The 13,940-nt window shown below is 34.5% G+C and overlaps 3 long non-coding RNA genes across 3 annotated transcripts; 2 read left to right on the top strand and 1 right to left on the bottom strand.

Moving 5' to 3' along the window:
• Positions 1 to 433: 433 nt before the first annotated feature.
• Positions 434 to 1,462, top strand: LOC120336826 (uncharacterized). Its single transcript, XR_005568875.2, has 3 exons — positions 434 to 645; positions 963 to 1,015; positions 1,306 to 1,462. It is a non-coding gene; the product is annotated as an uncharacterized LOC120336826 (long non-coding RNA).
• A 2,557-nt stretch (positions 1,463 to 4,019) lies between these two features.
• On the top strand, positions 4,020 to 5,236 carry LOC120337939 (uncharacterized). The gene is made up of 3 exons (XR_005569035.2): positions 4,020 to 4,428; positions 4,733 to 4,785; positions 5,097 to 5,236. It is a non-coding gene; the product is annotated as an uncharacterized LOC120337939 (long non-coding RNA).
• Positions 5,237 to 8,690: 3,454 nt separating this feature from the next.
• On the bottom strand, positions 8,691 to 12,139 carry LOC120338403 (uncharacterized). The gene is made up of 6 exons (XR_013478165.1): positions 11,964 to 12,139; positions 10,337 to 10,467; positions 10,179 to 10,249; positions 10,033 to 10,107; positions 9,537 to 9,620; positions 8,691 to 9,387 (listed from the first exon to the last, which is right to left on the bottom strand). It is a non-coding gene; the product is annotated as an uncharacterized LOC120338403 (long non-coding RNA).
• Between the last annotated feature and the right edge of the window lie 1,801 nt (positions 12,140 to 13,940).

Raw genomic sequence — 13,940 nt, 5'->3', positions numbered from 1 at the left:
ATTATCAATTCCTAATAGGTACACATTAAAAGCTTGATCAAGATAATGCAATATCGACCTCACAAAAGCTCTCCTCTTGCATATATATAGTTATGTTTCCGAAACAGAATTCATTTGGTCATAACAGACGAAAGTATTTTCCGTGTACATATGATAAGTTATGGATTTTTTTAAATCGCCTTGCTGAATATGTATTAGATAAATTTGGTGAATGTTGTTGAATAATATGTGCATATTCCATCTTTGGACATGACTCCCACTTTCGGGCTTGTTGTTGAAAATAAATATAAGGTTATATGAGATAACAATTTGTCATGATATATTGTGTCTTACCGATGGAATAATTGAGTTAACAAAGCTGAGGGAATGCTAATACCATAGACTCATAGAGTTTTGAACTGCTCAGTTTGTGCATCGACTTGCAAATGTTAGGCCATTGTTCTCTCAACCTCATTCAATCTTTTTACTTTGAGATATAAATTTTAAGATCTGAATACCAGCCATGAAAAACGTATTTATTCTAATAGCCATTGGAGTTGTGTTTGCTACCATTTACAGTGGTGCTATAGCTGAAGATGACGACGACCAGGGAGAAAATGTAGGAATAAAATTTGGCTCCAAGGATAATCAGAGGAGAATGATCGAGTGAGAAATGTTTATGCAGGACTATTCTTGTGAATGATATTTTTTAGCATATAATCAATAGAAAATTTCAAATATATTGTTGTGTATGTTACTATTATTTATAACATATTGATTATGTTTATTTTTAATTTGCTATATATATAATTTGAATCTAAATTCATCATTTTCAATTTTAAATAAAATATAATACTATAATGCGTTGAGTGCAAAATATTCTTAATGGTGCGTTGAAACGAAAAACAAAGGTGAACAGGGAAAACGATTATTAATCGGCTTGTGTTTGCTTACAAATATAAGATCGTAAATTATTTTTACAGATTGGATTCGTGGAAAAGAAAGAAGCGTGACATTTTATTTTCGAACAATGCAGGTACTGAAAAACATTTATTTATAAAGTCATAATAGAAGTTGAGTTACTATCGTTAAGTACATACTCTAGCTTGAAGCATGTAATTATTTATGTGAATCCTATAAATCCTGTCAGAGACATTTATGGCGTTTTTTCAAATATGAAAGCATCACGAGGGAAGTATTAACCTCAATATTTACGATTTTCCGACATTCTTTTTTTTAACAGATGAGTGTCCGTTCGTTTTGTCATTTCGACGCATATGAAAAATGTCCTTTTTCCATTGATCAAAACAATTCATTTCATTTCAGATGACATTGCTCTTTTTCATTGACTTCATTTGGACAACAATAATAAAGGAATACAACAATCATCGATGCATCGTTTGTTACGTAATTACGTATAATGTTATTATATTTCCGAATTAATAAAAATTAGGAATTTAATAAAAATGTTATATGTATTATATATATGACTTGTTTTCCTTGATACACTGGAGCGTCGAATGTCGGGCTACGTCACTAGATAGTGGTAAATCAATTACTATGAAATAGGAAAAAGAAAAGTAGCAAATAGGTTGTATCAACATATCATTTTGAGCTTCCGGTTAAGACCGTCAAATGTGAATTACAATCATTAATCGAAGTAACAAAAAATGCAGTAATCAATTAATAATAATTTGATCCCAAACACCCATAACAACCTATTGTCGAGAATAAAAATATTATGATTATTAATGAATGCAAAGACTGATTGTCTTAGAATAGTTTTTTTTTTCTCGTCGATGCATAGTGAGAGTGAAATAAAGATATCTGAAATTGGCAAGGGTGGTCGGGGGGGAGAAGGTTGGGAATCCACTTTTTTTAAGTACTGAAAGTGGGAATTTGAGAAAAGTGACTTTTCATAATAGCCACGAGCCCGGTAACCCCAAAACTAATAAGCAATATATATAATTTTGAACGCAATTTGTCTCGTAATAAGGGATAAATAAAATATGTTCTAGATATCAGAATATACATGTCAGCCCGTCGTCACTATTTAATGCAAGAAATTTCGAACACTAAATCCGCAAGTAATATAATAAGCATTCTAACTTTTATACATAAAGATAAATGCATATATATTATCTTTGGGTCTGCTTAATATAAAAACTTACGAACGTGCGTTGGGAAATCAGTGTCAGACGGCGTCAGACAAGGGTTGAACCCATTAAGGAATTCCTACTGACCCTCGCTTTCATCAGTGACCGAAATACGTTCTCGCGTAAGCTTGGTTGTCGTCAAACGGCTCATTAACAATGAGTAGGACTGGGCATTTCGAATCGAATAGTAAATTATTCGAATCGGTTCAGAGCAAAAGGTTACATACAATTTTATACATCCCAAGTATTCGAGATTCGATTCGGAAAAATATTCGATTCGATTCTAACATCATCGGGTATTCGAAAATGCCCAGCCCTAACAACGAATTTATATCATCGCCTACCAGGGAAAGTATGGATAAGGGGAATCTAGTTGTCGCGAGGTAAGTTAATCAGTCATATCAAAGTCGAAAACAAAGCCATCAAATGAATCTTCAACCAAATAAACTCACATGCGTTTCATAAATAAAATTATTTTTAGAATAATGTAGTTTTCAAATATTCATGCCTCTTTTATGCTGGGACGATGATCCAAAAATTCCGCTTGACAGATCTGAATTGCGCTAAAACAAGCATAACCTGGAAATTGATTTTAGGTTACATACGTTTGCTATATATATTTTATATACCAGCTGTTAAAATGAGCTGTGTAAATTATCTAGATTTTGTAAAAATAAAAGATTTAATTTTTCACAAAAATCCATCAGTCTTTTGCACCTAACATTTTGGTCATAAGATATTGCATAAACAGAGATGGCAAACCTCTGACCCAGTCTCAAAGTGACCGACCATTTTTTTCCATGACCCGCCAAATCAAGAATTTATTCGATGAAAATTGATAATGAAACATTCCTTATTCAATCCAACAATAAGTGAACTTTTGAAATATGGTATATAACGGTAGGCATACACTAGCAACAATGCTTTTCATGACATAACAATCCAATCGATCTATTGATTACTCGCAACCTCGCAGAATGTTTTTGGGTATGTACAATGAATTTATATGCTACCTCGCAGTTTAATCGTTTTCCAAGCTGTTGAAAACAAAATTTTATTTACTGATAAGATCGTTAAGATTTTATTCTCTGATAAGATCGTTAAGATTTTATTTACTGATAAGATTTCAGAAATCTGAAATATCAATGGGACAGGATGATGGTGACTTGATTGCGTATGAAAGTCGATAGAAAAATATGGCTCTCTCGGAGTAGAATGTCCTTTTGCTATTCATCGCAGTGAGAAATCGATATATGGGTTTTTGTCAGACTGCCATTTATGGATTAAATAGCAAATAATTAACTACGTAAGGTAAATATTGATTTAGTGTATACATCTATTATAATCATACCGTACTGTAATTACATGTTATTAATTCGAAACGTAATTGCTTATGTTGAAATACATGTACTTATGCAACAACGCATATCATACAGTGCTATTATATTGTCAATATATGGGGAAATTTTTAATTTCCTTTCTAAAAATCGATTTGACTGCTCTTTACAAATTATTATTTACCTTCAATAAAATTATCCTGTACCTTCAGTATCAATTCCTAATGAGTCCATATTAAAGGATTTGTCAAGATTAAGAAAGAGTATAAAACACTAGGCTCTTCCAAAAACTATTCTCTTATCTATATATATATGTATATATATGTGATAGAAACACATTTACTCATAATGAACGAATGTATTTACCGGCTTTAATATTGTAGAATATTTTCAAGATCGCCGCGTTGAATATCAATTAGCTGTTGGGCATGTTGTTCAATAATATGTGTAAAGACCTCTCAGTGTCGTATTTGTGCTTGAAATGTTTGCTATTAATAGTCGCTATTTTTAGTCGCTTACGAATATACATTGTACTTGCCAATGATACTTTGTAAGTAAAATCTAAAAACCAATTTAAGGTTATATGGCGTAACAATTACAATTTGTTGTGATATATTGTGCTCTGCCAACGTAATATTTGTGACTTTTGACTATTTTGTAAATAAAATCGATCCATTTTATTTGGCATTGCTCCGAACTGATATTGATTCGAATCGCTCCTATTAGGAATTCTAAACCTCACATCTGTACTCGCAAATTAATTCATCTTATAACTTCAAGATATATATTTTAAAGATCCAAATACCAGCTATGAAGAACGTATTTATTTTAATAGCCATTGGAGTTGTGTTTGCTACCATTTACAGTGGTGCTATAGCTGAAGATGACGACGATCAAGGAGAGAATGGAATTGAGCTCGACATTCTCGGTCATACTAATCAAAGGAGGATGATCGAGTAAGAAATTTCTGTACACGACTATAGTCATGTAATTGATATTTTTTAGTATAGAATCAGTTAATATTGTATTACTGTATTCAATATAGTAGTGTATATTGCTATTATCAAACAATTCGCTATAAAACTTGAATCTAAATTCGTCGATTTTGAATTTAAATCAAGTATAATACTAAAATGCATTGGGTGAGAAATATTTAGATTAGTTGTTGAAATAAGACAATAAGTAAACATAGAAACTTATTAATAATCGGATGAGATTATATTTGCTTGAGGAGATCCAAAGTTTACATTATTTTTACAGAGGCGCCTCGTGGAAAAGAAAGAAGCGTGATATTTTATTCCCGAACAATGAAGGTACTAAAATACATTTATTTATGAAATGTAGCGCCATAATATAAAAAGGGCACAATCGTTAAGTAGCTCATGTATTTTATCCAGGAGCGTGTAAATGTTTATGTAAATCTGATAATATCTTGCTGACGACAAGTATGGTGTTCTTTCATTTATGAAAGCAATTTGGGGAGATTCCAATTTTCAATATTTGCGCTTTTTCTGGAATATTTTTTTGTTATTTAAATAATCATCCGTTCGTTTTGGCGCATATGAAAAAAAAACGTTTGTCAAATAAATTTACGAAATAAAGTAAATATATAATTTTATTTCAGATGATATTGCTCTTTTCCGTTGACTGTTTAAACAGCAAAATCAGAAAAATGCAACAAGGATGCATCATTTGTCACATATACAGTAATGCTATTGTCATTTCAATTTGACGAAAATTATAAATTTATTATATATATAGATAAACGAATTGTATTTCTTGATACACAGTCGGGTGGCAGGCTACGTTATTGGAAAGTGCATTATACAGTGGTAAACTAATTACTATAGAATAGGAAAAAAGGATCAAATAATTGTATCAACATATAATTTCGTGCTTTCGGGTAAAATCGTTAAATGCGAATAACAGGTATTAGTCAACGTAACAAAAATTACAGTATTCAAATAAAAATTTGGCTCAAAGCAATTCTGAACGCCCATCGACAAGAATGATCACATAATGATTATAATTATTAAAGAATACAGATTTTTTATAAATGCAGCGACTGACTTAGAATAGCTTCTTCCATACCTTGTTCCATAAGAGGTCTTACGCGATATCAGTGAAGATTTTCTGCATGCGGTCGCCTGACTTCCATGAACGTGCAATAATTCGGTTACAATTAACTAGAATTTGAAATCAGAAAGCGACTTTTTTGGTCAGATGTGAATGCGATTTAGTGGTAAGAACGTCAATGATATATCCCCGTTTTTAGCTTTTCTGTGGGTAATAAATTCGAATAAGTAGTTGACAATGGTCATGATCTGACAACATTCTTTACACGTACACCTGCAGGCTAAACCTTCTATGTTTTCGGTTGAATTCGGTTTGTCGACAGAATGGGTTTTAGGGAGATATATTTCCAGGAGTTAGGTCTGTGACCTTAAGTTAGTTCCACTATCTTTATATCCCTGTATCGCACAGATGCGTTCGTTGTTCCTCTCTCCGTTGCGTATCGGTGTGCAGGTAACGTAACGTTGAAACGTACCGGTGTCGCAATTTGCATAACGATGTACTTTCGATAGTCGGGTGATTGTTAATAGATTTTCCCCACCTGTTCAACTGACTGCGGGGTGGAAGAATTTATTGTTTTTGCCAAAGCAAAAAACATACGTATATAATATAACGATGTTAATGATTACCGTAAATTTGTGATAAGGGAGTTGATTCCTTTTGCAACAACATACCTCCATGAAGTAGGATTTAATACAATGCCTGTACTTTGAACAAAAAAAAAACAGAAAAAGTTTGAATGTTAAAGATGACATACGGTTGTGCCTAAGTAACATCGCACAAATGCGTCTCTACTTACAAATATTTCTGCCTACAAAGGGGCTTCAGGAACGGATTAATTTCGCAGGTAGAGTTTCTATCGTATCCTTTTTGTAGCGGGATCGTGAATATGTGTAAATATTAATTTTACGAAAATTGGGGTCACGAAAAAAAAAGTTCGGGAATCCCTGTGCTATATGATCATGAGGCAATGATAAATAATAGAGTCATTAGACAAATATATGGAAACAAAGGTACCGTGACCCACATCGTTACACAGAAATCTGTTGTTTGATGATGAAAAGTACAACTACTGTAGAAATTATCATTATTGACGCCCTATCTGATCAACAGGCCTGGAGATTGAAGTCAGAGACAAACCTTTCGAACTTTCAGTTGGAATACTTCAGATGTTTTGAGAGACTTCAATACGCAGTGAAAAAACAATTTTTCTCGATAGTAATGAACAATAATTAGGCACGAAGTACTCGTTGTGAAAATCTGTTGTCACTCTAGACTCACAAAATAAATAATTCTTGGAACAAAAATATTAGACGAGTTGTATTTCATATTTTTTCTGCATTGCACGCCAAGTACCTAAGTACTTTCGCACAGAGAAGATTACGTTTCACATTTGAATCAAACAAATATTGTAGAAATATTAGTTAACTAGTTTTTTTCAAGCTGAGTCTCATGATAGTCATCCTTATACCATATTACCATGGAAAATATTATATAATTGTATATTGTTTTATTAAGATTGTCACATTATTCACAAAATCCAAAAATGGTTTGGTCCCCTCGCATGCTTTTGTGAAGGATAATGAAATTGAGGGGAAAAAGCATAAATTTTTTGAAAGTTTGATTGAATTTTGATTCCCAAGTACGTCGCCGCTCTATTGATGTGTTTGTTTTTAAATAGAGTTTATCGCCCAATATGATTAATGTTGGTTGCTTAATCAGGTTGTTATAACTCTGGAATATTTTTGTGGGGTTTTTGAGGAAAAGGTGATCCCAGTTTACCCGTCCAAAGTGTTTAACCGATCTATGACCCGCAGAAAATTCTAGGACGGGGTTCTTTACGGATCCCATAAAACTATTTTTCGGGCCCCTCAGTGGTCCGCGGAACCACTCTAAAACCCCACTGGATTATGGGAATCCTGAATACGTTGAATGACGTGATGATTAGCAACCCGACGGTCATTCTCCAAACTTCGTAAAAAGCAAGGTTTACGACCACGTAACTGTGTCTCTCAAAATCGCAACACCGAAATCACTCATGTGCGATACATGGAATATATTGTACACACTTAACCGGTAAGTTAGTCGTTGCACTTAACGCACGGCCAGACACATTCTCTCCAAATCTTACATCGTTGGACAAAACCATTGTCTGATTAATCAGCTTTGTAAGTATAAACAATTTCGTATGTGATGTTATAATACCGGTACACAAGGATCTCTTCTAGTGAATCAGTTACTGGTCCCACCAAAATATGCACAAATGGCTTATAAATAACTTTTGAGATCTCTATAACAAATTTTCCACGGAGTAGGCAAACACCAAAACGAGACTATTTTACCTTGAATTTCTACTAAGAACACGCCAAACTGCCCCACAAGGGTAATTTTGGCATCGTTAATTTTCTAGCGCACTAAAGAAAGTTGGCGAATGGCAATTTCTTGAGAAAATGTGGGAAGGCATTCTACGAGGTTCCCGTTCATTTGAACCCACGACAATTGCACCTGCATACTATTACGCCTATAAAAAAAATTTTGTTTTGCGGATATTTGAACCCATACTAACCCTAACCCTTGTGTTTTAGCACAGGCGTATATATTGAGCACGCGGATATACACATGGGTTCAAATGTACGTCACCATTGTACGAGACGTCGGATTGGCGCGAAATAAATCTCTCGAAAATTTACGATATTTCGTAAATGCAAAAGTTGGTGCTGCACATCATACTAGGTTTGAAATTAGTTTCGATCTCTTTATATATTCATTCATACACCACATTATTTTAATCTATACTGGGCGCGTATTTGGAGATGAAATGAAATAGGCGTGAATATGTGCGACTATTATGGAGTCCTTATCATGTTCACATATAAGATAAAGATATCAGTGGTGCATTTTTGCAATTTTTACTTATTCCAACTTGCCCCAAAGTCCATTTCCTAAATCTTTAGTTTGTGGAATGCTTCAAACGTTTGCACTTATTTATATATACGGTATATATATATATGCAGTGATGAGCTGGAAAAATCGTAACAACCGGAACGCGCCTAATTCGTGTATGCAATATATTTACAACACGACGCGGACGCTGGCAGAAATTTTTGTCTGTCCCAAGATAGAGCCGAAGAACTACAATGAAATATGAATTCATTATCTGAAATATGTCTGTGTATAATTACAAGAATATTCATACCAATTCAATACAATAGAATGTAACAGGACAAATTTTCACGGAGTCAAAGGTCGGCGAAAATTCACTACATGTTACTGCTGTACTGACTAATTGTTTGCCGCAATGTAAAATGAATTATTACGTAACAAAACGTAAGTTAATAACTGAGTTTACCAGAGAAACTAAACTTTCCATGACATAATTTCATTTCAACAACAGGGACGCAAATGCAATAAAATGTCCAACAACCGGAACGCCGTTCCAGTGCGATCCGGCTACAGCTCATCACTGTATATATGTATATTTCTAAACTTAAGCACGAATAAGAATCACCCAGATTGTATGACTAAGTCTAAATACTGCACGGTTCCGTATAATAAATGATAGTATAACATTGATTCATTTCCATCTGTTATAGTCAGTATCAAAGATACCAAATACTAGAGGTAGGAAATTGAAGTTTATAGGAATTGTGAATTTAAGTCTTTTCTCTTCTATTTAAGGACTGTGGCAGCTTCATCGAAATCCTGTTGACCCTTATTCAAACATTCGTTTTTCAGTGACATAACTGGGGAAATCCATCCATGATCGACAAGAACTTTCGAAATATTTTGTAATTGAGCAACTGTTATTTGTGGTGTACTAAACTTGGCAAACGCTTCCCAACCTATACAAAAAATTACAGTTTGGTTAAAAAATTAGATTTTAGACACTAACGCAACATAATTTTTAAACGAATTGTAACTTCCGTGTTAGGAAGGAACGTAAACTTCTTGTGTATCAGTTATTTCTAGTTTATTCTAATTTATTGTTTACCTCCTTTGTGGCAAGTGATTGTAATCATGTAGGTTTCATAATCAGTGAAAAATGTCCAGTCGTTGGCAGTAAAATCATTAGCCTCTGCAACAGTAATAAATTTTACATTATTCATTATAATACAATGAAGGAGGAGTAAAACAACTGACATCATCAAGCAAGTGATGTTGTAAGCGCACAAACCATTACGCTCATGATGACATGTATCTCATTGAGTTATTCCAATTATTTTTTAGTTGCATCGGTTTCTGAGATACTCATAATATCGACTTTTAAAAGCTTTTTACAGTACATTTTATTCTAAATATTACATATTATTAACTTAATTTAACGTTTGTTAAAAGAGCGCCATTTTCGAACTTTTGTTCATCTATTATTCACTTCCATTTCTCACTATTCTCTATGACTATGTTTATACTATCTAATCGATTTCCCAATTCGGAATGCTCATATTTTCCAGATATGAACACCTAATGCGATATAAAAATATACATACCGTTTACTATCATCTCCTCCGTCGATTTTTTAGATTCGTCTAATAAATGGTCATAGGCGGTCAACAAAGAGTCAGCTGAAAAAATAAGTGAAATCAGTTTTAAATCATGGTGAAAATTTCATACAAACTAATTTACTTAAATTCACCTCCAGATAGACGATAAACACCGGACTTCTGACGGATGAAGTTCTGGTCTGTTAAAAACTCTGGTTGTTCACTGCAATTTTAAATATAATAATCTTATTATCTTCCGAGAATAACAGTTTTGGTCAGTTAAGAAAAAATTAAACAAAATATTACTCACCCTCCTACATAGATTTAATAACGAAATGAAATCCCGACTTTAGTAGGAACAACTTCTTTTGCCTCCCAGCAACCAGCAGGATAGTCCGTATGTGGGATATCCACAACATCGTACCATCTGCCCCGTCGGATCTAAAATGATTTGCAGAACGACATCAGCATTATAATCATATCAGTAAGAGCAATAAGACTGGTTAATAAGGTTTCTGCGTAGAAAAATAACATCTGGCCACTAAAATTACGATTCTCTCATATTGTTTCACTTTCGGTTGAGACCTTTTTGAAAAAATTAAATAATCAGTTTTTATGGTATGGAGATGTTGTACTCAGCACATTCCAACTATAATACCAAAATTCGGTACTTCCAAAGTATGTGAACTAAGATGGCGGACACCGGTGAGTAGTATGTGTACCAGGTTAGGACAGGCGGTTCAAACCCAAGCCCGCGGGCCAAAAGGCCGCATTATTTGCGGCCCGCGTTGCATTCAGAAGGTAATCAAATATAGCATTTGGTGTTGTTTCGTCATAAAATTAATCAGAAAAAGCTTTTGACGTATTGTTACATCAGCAATATCACTGAATTGACTGGTGTTCTGAAACGACTAGCGAAGTTCAATGATGTGCTTGGCAGTCTAAATTGCTATCTGGCTTTCTATCTTTTCGGTCGCGAATATATGCTAACACTTTTGCCATCATAGAAAACTAAAAATCGAATGCGGATTCTATTAGCTTGGCTAGCTATGTCTGATAACTAAATATAAATGGTATGGGCTTTACAATATAATTCTTGCCGGATCAATTGGTAAAGAAAGTCGAAGTACTAAGTTGAATATTGCCGGATGCAGCCAGCCTAAACAGTATTGCAAAAAATGCTGCCTACATGTCAGAAGAATTTAGTAGTTACCTTCCTGTACCTCACATTTGGTAATTAATCAGTCTGCAGTTATTTATCTGTAAGTTATTCTGAAGACATGAGTTCGAAAAAAAACTGACGAATTCAAACAGATTTTTAACTGGATGTGATAGGGAATATACCACTATGCTGCTTGCTCGATATGTCGGCAAGTTGTGATGGTGACAAAGAATATACTTTAAAACGACATTTTAGAATCTTGTGAGCAATGAGCATTTTCCAAAGTTAGGATTTTGCTTTGAAAATCTTATAGTTGTTCGAAAGCACTCACATTTGCGGAAGCACTTTTTCCGTTATGAAGAGTTTGAAATCTTACACTAAATGTAGATATAAAAAAAACTTTTGCAGGTTTTAGTAAGTTTTTTGGTGGTTTTTGCATGTTTTAGCTTGATAAATGACAAATACTGATCAATGTGTTTGCATAATTAAAGTGTTTGATTTGTATTGCACTGTTTACCTATTCTTGGCACTATTGTGACCCGCGAACAATGCAAAAATAATTTCGTGGCCCGGAGCCGACAACCTTGGACCACTCTAGGTCAGGCCATAATTTAATTCCAATTTTCCTTGTTTTAGTTTTATTACGAGTTCGGGGACTCGCCAAGGGACTCCCGTAGTATTTGTACCTGAAATTATGACCTAACCTAGTACACATAATACGTTCCGGCGCCCGCCATCTTGAGGCATATATTTCGGGAGTACCCAAAAATCTTACCCTATTCCAATCGATGTCCTCTTCCGGAGGAATTCCACATTTCAGGCAATTTGCCAGTACTATATACATCGACAGAATCAACAGCGTGGACTTCATTTTAGCACGGACCTCAAAAATCTTTCAGAGCAACGTAAAATTCAATAAACCAATATTTTAAAGGTGAGTTGCTTATTTATAGTTTCTTTATACCATATAGAAATATGTTTGTTTCCGTCGCAAACGTCTGAGTGTTCTCTGGGTTAAATGCCATGGGTTGGAGTCAAACGAATATCCTGCTCAATCACAAATTTCCGCAGTTGGCATCCCACTCCTTCGTTATTTTTATTTCCTCCGTCTGTAGAGCAATACACTAGAGCAGTACATATCCTGCTCAGTAACAAATTTCCGCAGTTGGCATGCCCCTCATTAGTTATTTTTATTTCCTCCGTCTGCAGAGCAGTACATATCCGGCTCAGTTACAAATTTCCGTAGTTGGCATTCCACTCATTAGTTATTTTTATTTCCTCCGTTTGCAGAGCAATACACTAGAGCAGTACATATCCGACTCAGTCACAAATTTCCGTAGTTGGCATGCCCCTCATTCGTTATTTTTATTTCCTCCGTCTGCATAGCAATACACTAGAGCAGTACATCATCAACTATATATTTTATTGTTATACGATAATAGTACCAAAATGCAATATTTCCATGTTTTTGTTTGCAACAAAGACCGTGTCGCATTGCGTGGTATACTTTTATAGCATACATAAAGAATAAAAGCATAAGAAAGAAATGGAAAAATGAACTCAAAGCTACAGGTGTCTATATTGAATATCCGTTATAGTCCCCGCGCAGAAGAAGTGCTGAACGTTGCTCAACAACGCGCGACATGCCCATGTTCATGAAAGAATTAGAATAGAATGACATGCATGACTCAAGTCTATCCAGTGTGTGCATGACGTCAGTGAGGCCACATATAAATAAGGTTGATCGTTACAAGAATTAATATATTGTTATCTCCAGTTTTCAAGTGTGATTCAAACGAGAATAACGAGAATTTTGACTTTTTCTACGCACCGTAGGTACAATTCCGCGAAAGAAGAAAAGTTTTGCGACGCCCTAGCAAATTTGAAACGACGCACTTGGGCCGGGCGTCGCGACGCCCACTTTAAGAACCACGGCTGTAAATATACAACCATGATAAAGCGTATTTTATTTTTAGTCATAGGAAATAAGTTAAAGTAAAACATCTAATTGAATGAAATTGGTCGAACATTACCAAAGTTTCGGTACCGTGCGGAAAAAACGATTTAGTTTCACACATTCATAACTACTCTACTAAAGCAGCGTTTTATTTGCCTGTAGAAGATATATGTAATGCATACAACAAGTGGAATATTGAATCAAGGTTTCACCACTACATCAAAATTCATGTGATACAATTGTCACCTATCGGTTTGACTAAAAACAACATGAAATGATCTCAATTGCTAAAGCAGGGTTTCCAACCGAGGACCACCTATAGTTCTATACCATTACACAAAATTCATGTGGTTCAACCCAACACCTATCGTTTACCTAAAAAACATGTAATCAAAATATGCTCTCAAAAAAAATTATTATTTTGAAATAAAAAATACATCTGGGGCACCTGGCTGTTCCTGGTTGCATTCGATTGGTATCGAAAGTAAGTTTATATACATTCGGAAAGCATTCGCTTTTAATAATTTTTCCCATTGTCCACTGATGTACTGAAGTCGTTACCGTGGTACAATATCAAACTTAACAGGTTTTTGGATTCGGTAGCTAACTTCTGTAATGAAAACAGCACCACGATCGATCGCTACGTAATCATGTTCAGGGGACTTCGTGGTTTCCATAGCCGATGTACTAACGTGTTTCCTAACATCGAAAATTATCTATGTCTCTCACTCTCCTAGGTCAAAACATCAATGGTGTATAGAGGACTTGCACGGGTCACGTGACTTTGTTTACTGG

This window comes from Styela clava, chromosome 10 (genome assembly GCF_964204865.1).
Source record: "Styela clava chromosome 10, kaStyClav1.hap1.2, whole genome shotgun sequence".
Classification (NCBI taxonomy): domain Eukaryota; kingdom Metazoa; phylum Chordata; class Ascidiacea; order Stolidobranchia; family Styelidae; genus Styela; species Styela clava.
This window is presented reverse-complemented; position numbering and strand designations above follow the sequence as displayed.